Source organism: Cupressus sempervirens, chromosome 2, assembly GCF_028749045.1.
Source record: "Cupressus sempervirens isolate cs-2001-9-10 chromosome 2, ASM2874904v1, whole genome shotgun sequence".
Lineage (NCBI taxonomy): Eukaryota > Viridiplantae > Streptophyta > Pinopsida > Cupressales > Cupressaceae > Cupressus > Cupressus sempervirens.
The window spans coordinates 717,386,540-717,395,362 of record NC_143119.1 but is presented as its reverse complement, the minus strand read 5'-3'; positions in this window follow the sequence as shown (position 1 = coordinate 717,395,362).

The window sequence follows — 8,823 nt, the reverse complement described above, 5'->3', positions numbered from 1 at the left end:
GGAGTTTATACACAATCAAATGTACCTCATGTGTTTATTCCCTAGAAGCCTAGGTGGTCAGGCTTTGGAGTGGTTCTCACATTTACCTCCTAGTATCAAGATGTTTGATGAAATTGCCAATTCATTTGTTCAGCAATATTCTCATAACATTCAACATCTTGTAATATTTGAGATCTATGCAACCTTAAACAGAAGGTTGGTGAGCCTTTTCTCACTTTCCTCCAACGGTGGAGACAACTATACACTAAGTATTCTCGTAAAATTCTAAAAACAGAGAAGCTTGACATTTTTATTGATAACCTCTTACCTGATTTTGGGTATAGAGTCCAACTACAAGGTCCACGTACCTTTGAAGACATGATTACATAGGCTATCCGTATCAAAGAATTTATGGTCAAGAAAGGTGAGCTCACTCTTTAGAGAGACACAAAACAAGGTTTCACTTCCAATAGGGATAAAACCAAACATGTCGACAAGAATCGAGAAATTGTACATGATGTGGTTGTTGATAATGTCACACCCAAACCTGTTAAAATGGCATTTAATCTCATAGACTGCCTCAAAGTAGCCAAAAATGCTAAGAAGCCTCCCCCTGACAATAAGACATCTAGGATCAAACTGAGAAACTCATGGACAACACGACCCAAGAGAGAGTATACGCCTTTGGGAGAACCTTTGGATGTGGTTTACAAAACATTGCTACAACACAAGCTTATCTCACCAATGGATAACCCTCATCCCTATGATCCACAACCACGTCCACCATGGTGGAATGAGACCTCGTTTTGTGAGTATCACCAAAACAAGAGAACCAAAACCAGCAATTGTATAAACTTGTGTCATAAAGTCTAGGACATGATTGATGCTGGTGATCTTGTGGTAGATGGACATAACAAAAACTCATACCACAAGGTGTTCAAAGAGCCTTTCCCAGCTTATGAAAAAGGAGAGACTTCAAAACAAGAACCCTATAATAAGGTCAACTATACATATTCCAATGTTGACAATGTCATTCACATGGTTCAACCTGTAGATTCTAAATATTGTGATGTTATTACCATAAAGGGCAGGCAAGATAATGACAAACCCAAGACACCATTTTTCTTGAGAGGCCCTACTTCCAATAAAATGGATAATGCATCTTTGCAACACTGTGATAACATTGTTACTCACTCTCTTGTGAAGTTGGTGCTCAAAGGCCCTGCACCTCCTACTTCAAATCTTGAACAAAACAAAGACAAAGCCCTTGTTGGTCCATCCGATAAAGATGCAAAACACACAACGAACTTGACTGCAACCAATTATAGTGTTCTTGATCAGTTGAAACAAACTAATGCTCAGATTTCCATCTTTGAGCTACTTAAAATCTCGCCTGCTCACAAGAAAATTTTGGACAAAGCCCTCACTGAGGCAAATGTTCCTCAAGATCTTGATCTTAAGTGATTTCATTCCATGGTAGGTCACCTAACCTCAACTTATCTTATGACCTTCTCCGAGGAGGATGATAACTCACTAAATCATCCACACAATCAGCCTATACACATTGAGGTTATGATCCACCAGACACGTGTTCGTCAAGTACTCATTGACAATGGCACTAGCCTAAATATTGTCTCTGCTACTTTGCTTAGACAATTGGATTATTCTGAGGACTCTGTTGATCCTCAATGAAAGATCACTATTAAAGCATACGATGAAGTGGAATGAAAGTCACTAGGTCTTGTGGTTTTACCAATTCGCATCGGTCCTATCGAAATGGATGTCACCTGTCAGGTGCTTGACATTCCCTTAGCCTACAACATTCTGTTGGGATGGCCATGGATACATGAGATGTGCGCTATGCCATCCACATACCACCAATGCATCAAATTCCCATTTCATGGTTTCAAAGTCACTATTCCTACCACTACTAGCTACACCTGTAATATGCTCAAAGTTGCTGAAACTTTCATCCCTACTAACCATGAGTCTACTGATTGTCATGACAATAAGCTAAAACAAATTGAGTAGTCATTCAAATTGAAACAAAATAGTATGGAAGAGTACCACATTGAACCAGTGCTATCATTAACGTCTCTCCCAGAGTCCCCTCGACATTTTGGGAGACCCTCAGAGGAAAAGAAGCCATTTGTGCTGACACCTCAGACCAAGTATAATGGCACTTTCATTAAGGCTACAGTTCCCTTAGAAGATGAAAGTGAAAACAGAGCCATTGCTACATGGCTTTACAAAGAAGAGGCTCCAATGGACCTAACAGAACAAGCTCGAGAAATCACTCCTAAGAAATATGGACCTGGTCTTAGGCTTATGAAGTGTTTTGGTTACAAGGGAACTGGCCCTAATGGGTGCAATAACAATGGCCTAACTGATCCTATCAAAGCAAAAGCTCAAAGCAATAGTGATATAACTGGCCTAGACTTTAAGAAGGTCCCAACCCATTTGGGATCAAATCAATTCATCCCCAAACCTGAGAGTTCATCTAAAAATAAGTCACAAGTTGAGTTAGATACTCAAGAGGAAGAATCTGATGATGAGGATTCCTACCCTCATCCTATTCCTTATGATCTCGCTAAATTCTTTGCTGAGCCAGATGACTTTGTGCCACATGTTAGCATTGTGGATGATACCAGTGATTCTTTTGAGGACAATACTGAGCAACTCAAATATCATTCAAAAAAGAGAGAATCTAGTCAGTCATGTTGTATTGAGTATTTGTGTAAGAATCCAGAGGCTGAAGGAGAGTATGTCCCTATCACTGTTGGGGTGTTCTATAGTCTCTCACCATGTAGCACCGACTCTCATGAATATGAGTTTGATAATCTTTCAAAAGCTACTATTGATAAAGACATTGACCAAGTGCATGTCTATGAAAATTGAATCGAAGTGGGTGAAACATCTAGGGTTAGATCACAGGGGTCTAATCCAACTAGTGTCCTAGAGTCGTCAATTCCTGACATTAGTATTCTAAGGCATTTGAATACACCTATAGATGAGGTTGTTGTATGTCTTGAATTGCTGGTCCATGCACTTAATGACTATATTGTGAATGCAATTGAACCAACCACTACTCTCTCACTCGCACATCCTGAGCTTATAGACTAGAACCCCAATGCATCTAACAAAGTCCCCGTGTTCCAGAATGACTATGCTCTCACCTGTTACCTAAATGCTATCAAACCTGTAATGTCTTCCACCAATGAGCAGAGTATTAACATGACTGAGGCCGACATCAAATATCTTAGTCACATAATTAAAAAGAAAAAATACAAGAGGTTCGATGGTGAAAACCACATTGTGGGAGTGTCAGATCCCAAAAAAGTAAAAACAAAAGATGTATCCAAGGGTGAAAACCTCTCTGAGGCACCTGTGGATGAGGTATTTAATGTCCTTCATAGTCACTTTTAGGAGAGATCATCAGTGTTAATAGAGTTGACGCAGCCAATTAACTTGGGCATAGAAGAACATCCTCATGTGATACATCTGGTGCAGTCATTGTCACCTGAAGAGAAGGAACAATTCATTTCCTTTTTCAAGGAAAAGAAAATATATTTTTCCTGGACATATTCTGACATGCTAGAATTGGATCCTGGTCTTATCATGCATCACTTGTCCATAGCACTAGGAATCCAATCAGTTAAATAGAAGCTTCAAAAAATGCACCCTCACTTTGCATTGCTCATCAAAGCCGAATTGGAGAAACTTCTGAAGGCTAGTTTCATCCGTGCAATTGATTATGCTGAATGGATATCCAATATTGTTCATGTTTTCAAGCATGATAAATCTATCAGATTTTGTACAGACTTTCGTGATCTTAACTTGGCATGTCCTAAAGATGACTTTTCGCTCCCTAATATTGATATGATCGTAGACATGATGGCTGGCTATGAGATGTACTCACTTATGGATGGTTTTTTTTGATATAATCAAATAAAAATTGCACTAGAAGACTAGGAGAAAATGGCTTTCACATGTGCATGGGGAACCTTTTGTTGGAATGTGATGCCATTTGGTTTAAAGAATGCTAGTGCTACATATCAACGGGCTGTTACTACAATATTCCATGACATGATGCATAAAACCATGGAGGACTACGTTGATGATACCTTGGTCAAAAGTGCTAAATGCAATACTCATCTACAAGATTTGGGTCCCATCCTAGATCATATGGAAAAATTCAGTCTTTGGCTCAATCCTAAGAAATGCACATTTGGTGTCACATCAGGGAAATTGTTGGGATATATTGTTTGTGCAAAGGGAATTGAAGTAGATCCAGAAAAAGTACAAGCAATAATGGACATGCCACCACCTCGGAACATCAGTCAAATGAGAGGACTATAGGGAAGACTTCAATCTATTCACAGGTTTATTTCACAATTGGCAGATAGATCACAACCCTTCACAAAGACCTTACATAAGGGTGTGAAATTCAATTGGAGCCAAGATTGTGAGCAAAGCTTAACATAGATCAAACAATATCTTGTCAATCCACCAATTCTGATGCCTCCTATGCATGGGAAGCCTTTTCTTTTATACATTTCAGCCACTGAAACATCTTTGGGAATCCTATTGGCTCAGGAAGACAATGACAACAAAGAAAGAGCTATTTATTACTTGAGCCAAACATTGGTCTCTTATGAGAAGGACTACAACATTATTGAGAAAGCTTGCTTGGCAGTTGTCTTTGCTTCCCAAAAGTTGAGACACTACATACTTGCCCACACTACATGGCTTGTGGCTAAAATAGATCCATTAAAGTACTTGCTCAGTAAGGCAGCTCCAACAGGAAGATTGGCTAAATGGGTCATAATACTAAGTGAGTTTGACATCCAATATGTTGAATGCAAAGCTATAAAGGAATAGGCAATTGCAGACCAGTTGGCTGAGGCACCCATACAAAGTCTTCTACCAATGAACATTTATTTCCTAGATGAGTCGATTCTGACACTCACACACCATACATGGGTTATGTTCTTCGATGGGTCCTTCACACAACAAGTATCAGGTGCTAAATTACTCTTCATTACACCATAGAGATACTCCTTTCCCAAAGCATACTAGATTCTATTTCCTTGTACAAATAACATTGCTAAATATGAAGCTTTGATCAATGGTATGAAAATTGCAGCTGAATGGAGAGTAGATCAGTTGGGCATCTTTGGTGACTCTCAATTTTTTATCAACCAAGTAAATGATGTGTATCAAACAAAGGATGAGAAACTAATTCCTTACAAATGCATGGTTGATGACTTGACAAAGTATTTTTCACACATCGCCTTCCAACAAGTTCCACATGTAGATAATAAAGCGGCTGATGCCATGGCCACTCTGGCATGCCATGGCCACTCTGGCCTCCCTACTACAAATGCAAGAAAATGATCTCCAACATGAGTTCTTGGTGGAAGTGTTACACTACCCAACCTATGACACACCTGATTCCAAGATGATCTATTCTATTATAGGACAAGAATCATCTTGCTACCATCACATCTATTCCTACCTTCATATTCAAACCATTTTGGAAGGTCTGACCCAGAATGAGAAACGTTACCTAATTCGTAATGCTTCACATTATGTCATTATTGCTGATGATCTATATAGGAGAGGTCTCGATGGAACACTCCTTAGGTGTTTAGAACCTGACGAGTCCAAATGCACACTAATTGAGATTCATGAAGGCATTTGTAGATCTCATTCCAATGGCTTGACACTAGCTCGCAAACTCCTTCGTGCTGGTTACTACTAGCCTAAAATGGAGCAAGAAGCTGTTAAGTATGCTAGGTCCTATAAATAGTGTCAACTACATGGGAATCTCATTCACGCTCCAGCCAGAGAGTTGATTCCCTCTACTACAACATGGCCATTTCAATAATGGGTCTTTTACTTGGTGGGGCAGATTCACCCAACCTCTTCCAATAGACATAAGTTCATTATCACAGCTACAGATTATTTCACAAAATGGGTAGAGGCAGTCCCTCTCACAGTTGCTGATGGAAAAACTGTAGCACTTTTCATCTCAAACTACATCATCTATAGATATGGTGTACCAGCCTCAATCATTACTAATAATAGAGGATAGTTCAAGAATAAAGACCTCAAGGAACTATGCAAGAAATTCAAGATCACACAACATTGGTCTTCCATTTATTACCCCCAAGGTAATGGCCAAGCTAAGGCATCCAATAAGGCGATCCTCAAAATTCTTCATTGCACAGTCAATAAGTCAAGGAGAGACTGGCATCTCCAGATCAACCCAACCCTGTGCGCATATAGGACAAGCATTAGAACTCCAACGGGCATGACTCCTTTTGCATTGGTGTATGGGGCGGATGCTATGCTTCCAATAGAGGTTGAGATTCCTACCTTGAGAATCTCCATGAAAGGCCTTATCATTGATGATGACTATAGGATAGCTCGACTTCAAGAGCTTGTGTTACTAGATGAACGACGATAAGTAGCATGTGATCATCTACAAGCATATCAACAAAGAATGGTACAAAGCTACAATCGAAGGATTAGGCCACGTGACTTCCAGCTGGGTGACCTCATCTTGAGAGAGAACCCTAAGAATCAACAACAATGAATGCAAAAAGGAAAGTTTGAACCAAACTGGCTAGGTCCTTACATCATTACTGCAGTATATGGATATGGTGCTTATCATCTTTCCACAATCGAAGGAGAATTGCTTAAAGAGCCCGTCAACACGCTCCACCTAAAGTTGTTTTACAGTTGATTTAATCTTAGCAAGCTCTTTGTACATATCTATATGTCCTGAAAAAAAAATCTAAAAATCAAAAAAAAAGTCCTAAAAAAAATGTTACTCTGGTGAAAACCTAGCAATAGGCGCCTTGGTAACACCAAAAAAAAAAATACAAAAAAATTCAAAAAGAGAAAAATACAAAAAAATAAAAATAAAAATTGGAAAACAAAAAAAGTGCCATTGGTGAAAACCTAGAAATAGGCATCATGGTAGCAAAAAAAGAGAATCTTGCTAAGAAGGTGAAAACTTGGTAAATAGGTGCCTCTTGTTCCCAATGCCTCATCTTTCAGCGTACCTTTAGGCTTTCTATATAGTCGCTTTCACTTTCCTGCTTTCCTACTTTCTACTCATGTATCCATGGATTGAGTCTTTGTCATAGCTCGGGGGCATCCCCTCTTACTGTCACTCTTTTTGAGATTCTCCTCATAGAATCTCCTTCGTGACAGTCACCAATGGTTCCTACTACATCTGCCTACTATCACTAGTGTCACTCTTTGAGATTCTCCTCATAGAATCTCCTTCGCGACAATCACCAGTGGTTCTCACTACATCTGCCTACTGTCGCTAATGTCACTCTTTTTGAGATTCTCCTCATAGAATCTCCTTCGCAACAATCACCAGTGATTCTCACTGCATCTACCTACTATCGCTAGTGTCACTCTTTTTGAGATTCTCCTCATAGAATCTTTTTTGCAATATTCACCAATTGTTTTAGCTATGTCCGCCTACTATTGCTTGGGTTATGTCTCCACATTCCTTTATAGAAGATCTCTCTTGCATCAGTCACCAGTCATCCTAGTTGTGTCTGCCTATTGTCGCTCAGTCCTTCTAAGATTCTTCATCATGAAGATTCCTCTTTGACCTCAGTCACCAGTCATTCTGACTGTGTCTGCCTACTATTGTCACCCTACTGAAGAGATTTCTTTCAAATGTATTCTGGACATTGACACTTGACATCAATCCCAAAACATTGAACTCAAAAATGATATACTTGTTTGGATATGATGAGCTTTTTCTTTGTTTGTTTTTTTTTTCCTTTATCATATCTCCTCGAGCAACTTGATGATGTCATCTTGGACTAGAGAAGTAATGATTGGGGGCATGATATTTTCTTTACTTTCTGTTTATGGTTTGGTTCCAATTAGTTGACATATTCCTATAAGAGGGGTGTCCACTATAAGAGCCTCCATCTCGTATGGGATAGTCATGTGTACCTTGACTCCTTTTATACAAATACATCAATGACATTGGTTCTTCTCCTTGTTTGTTAGAGTGAACTCTTCATGCTATAGTACATACTGATACTCGTCCTATTAAGTGAATGTATGGGTCACTGCAAGTATATCTAGCACACTTCTGTCTCAAGTTACAAATGCAAGGGTCATTGCGGACAGTATAAATACTGAGTACTTAACATAAGATAGATCTCTCATGTGTTTGTTGTTCCTATCATGTAAGCAACATTCAGGTCATCCTAGCATTTATGCTCTAATGCTTATGTTAACTTGCTACATTAAAAGGGACAAATGTTCTGGTCATTCTGACTTCTTGTGCCTCGAATGCTTACATTTAATCCCAAAAAATCAATAATGTATGTTATATTCATATTTCCATGATTGCAATGTTAGTGGGAATTGTATAACATACGAGCTTTATTTTATATCCGATGATGATCAAATATCGAGGCTTGGTAACCAGACCTAGGGTTGCATTTAACATAGTCTTGCATTACATACTTTATTTGCATTAGCACACAATTCAATGGTCATTCTGTTCATACTCTACATGTATCAGATTCCTCCACAGCTACACAAGCGTTTGGTTCATCGATTCATGCTCCTTAATGGAATACTTGTGACTATAAAGCAAAAACACGCAACACTACGTGAGATGTCAGTTCATACATATGCATTCTATTTAAGTACAACATACATCTCATGTACATCAAAGTAAAACAACACAGAAAATGACATGTACATATGAATACTCAGGTCAAGATCTCGTATATATATCAAAAGAATGGGTCAGTACAAAAAATGGTCACTACTCGAGCACAATTGATCAAA